Source organism: Lactuca saligna, unplaced genomic scaffold (assembly GCF_052625555.1).
Source record: "Lactuca saligna cultivar CGN05327 unplaced genomic scaffold, ASM5262555v1 scaffold_57, whole genome shotgun sequence".
Classification (NCBI taxonomy): Eukaryota; Viridiplantae; Streptophyta; class Magnoliopsida; order Asterales; family Asteraceae; genus Lactuca; species Lactuca saligna.
The window spans coordinates 80,001-82,500 of NW_027629918.1; positions in this window are offsets into that span (position 1 = coordinate 80,001).

Genomic DNA, 2,500 nt, shown 5'->3' on the forward strand with positions numbered 1-2,500 from the left:
TGATACTGAATGTCTGACAATGCTTCCTGATAATGCTTGCTTCCTCAGCGTCATCAGTGCTAAACCAATGCTAGCTACGCTTAGGCACCAACCGCACGTCTAACAAGGATAGACTAGCGTACCATAGTAGTATCACAAAAAGCAACACATGCCACTTTAACGCCTATCGTTTCCCAATCATCAGCACAAATCAAATGCTGGCTAGCACCAGTAGCACGTCAAACATAGATCAGCAAGCACATCATCATCGAATTGCCACACAAACAGCACCATCCCAAACTTCCAAAGCTAGACCACAACCCTGGATCGGTGTCGCAGAGACCTAACGAGGCATCCCCACACCACGCCAAGGCCCCCACTCGGAGGGGTATTATGCCACCGACTAGGAATCAAGCAACAGTCACCCAAGCTCGCGCTCAAAGGCAGTCTGGCACCTTCATCCCTTGCCATGCTCACCCACTGCTCCCCCCCTATATATACATATTGCACAAGGAGCTTGGTGACAGCAACACCCATTGCTTTCCCTGAGGATGTATATTTCTTAGTATGCGCACGGCGTCGAGGCACAGGTGAAGCCAACGGCGCTAGTTTCTGCGCCCTATGTCGAGGAAAATCAAGGCAACGGGCTAGTGTATGGGCACAACGTCGAGGAGACTCAAGGAGATGGGGCTATTTTTCAGGTCACCGTTCGAGAAATCAAGGCAACGTGTTGGGGGGGATGGCCTCTTTCATGGGTCGTGGGGCTTGGCTTGGCTTGCCTCGTGTGTGCTCGATACAGCCTCACGATTCTTATTTGCCCATCAACCATGCCGGGCACCTATGAGAATGAGACCCCATGGTACCCCCTATATATACATATTGCACAAAGAGCTTGGTGACAGGAACAGACATTGATTTCCCTGATGATGCATAATTTTTGGACACACACGACTTGGGGGCGAGGGGACACGGGAGTGGGGCGCCAATGGGGGGCGTTTTGGCCCCATTTTCGTCAAGAGCGGGCGTCTTGGCCATGCCTCGAGCGTGCCAGCCTCGAGAGCCTTGGGCGCTGGACATCCTTGGGGCGCCAATGGGCAGCAGTCCCATGGTTCCCCTATATATACATATTGCACAAAGAGCTTGGTGACAGGAACAGATATTGATTTGCCCAGGGATGCATAATTGTGCGAAATCGTCCATAACTCGCTCGAATTAATTCGGATTGACACAAAATTTTGTAGGGATGCTTTTTATTATAAATGAAAAGCTTTGAAATGAAAAAAAAAAACAAAATGTCATGTTTGAGGCGTAAATGTTTGTGTCCTATCCTTGGTCACGCCTTGAAGCGTTGGTTCCCTACTTGTTGGAATGTCGCTCAAATCAAGTAGGAATGCCATTGAAACATTGTGTGGGTCATTGTTAACATAGACGAATGGACTTGAAATGAAAATATATCATATTTGGGTTTTTGTCCCTGTCGCCTGGTGATAGGCAGGCAGATAAGGCTTTTAGGTATTCATAGGTGGCTTAGATGAACTCGAAAGAACACGAGTTGATCGGATTGGAACTCATATATTCAATTTACTATGTACTAAGTAGGAACTACACTTTGCTCCCTTCATCGTTTGACTTGCTTAGAAATCTGCTCATGGTTTGTCAAGGCCCCTTGTTCCTTAGACCGATGAGGATGGGATTGGGTTGCTCATGGGCATGTGTGTGGCAAGATGCCTTGTTCCATTGGTCGTTCATGGGTGTTCGTGTACGAAGTAAACTTGTTCCCTTGGTCGTTCATGGGGTTGTGTGTGGGAAGAAGCCTTCTTCACTTGGTCGTTCATGTGTGTTTGTTTGGGAGGTAGCCTTGTTCCCTTGGTCGTTCATGGGAATGTGTGTGGCAATACGCATTGTTCCTTGGTCGTTCATACCCTTGTTCCCTTGGTCGTTCATGGGTCTGTGTGTGGGAAGAGGCGTTGTTCACTTGGGTAGCCTGCTTGCCTTGCCAGCCCCATATGCATTGTTCCCTTGGTCGTTAGTGGATGGGTTTGTGTGTGGCATGGTGCCTTGTTCCCTTGTGTGGCCTGACTGCTTGGCTTGACATGACCTAGCCTTGCCAGCCTCACATCCATTGTTCACTTGGTCGTTCATGGGCATGTGTGTGGCAAGGTGCCTTGTTCCCTTGGTCGTTCATGGGGTTGTGTGTGGGAAGAAGCCTTGTTCCCTTGGTCGTTCATGTGTGTTTGTTTGGGAGGTAGCCTTGTTCCCTTGGTCGTTCATGGGAATGTGTGTGGCAATACGCATTGTTCCTTGGTCGTTCATACCCTTGTTCCCTTGGTCGTTCATGGGTCTGTGTGTGGGAAGAGGCGTTGTTCCCTTGGTCGTTCGTTCATGGGTTTGTGTGTGGCAAGGTGCCTTGTTCCCTTGTGTAGCCTGACTGCTTGGCTTGACATGACCTAGCCTTGCCAGCCTCACATCAATTGTGTAGCCTGACTGCTTGGCTTGCCGTGACCTAGCCTTGCCAGCCTCA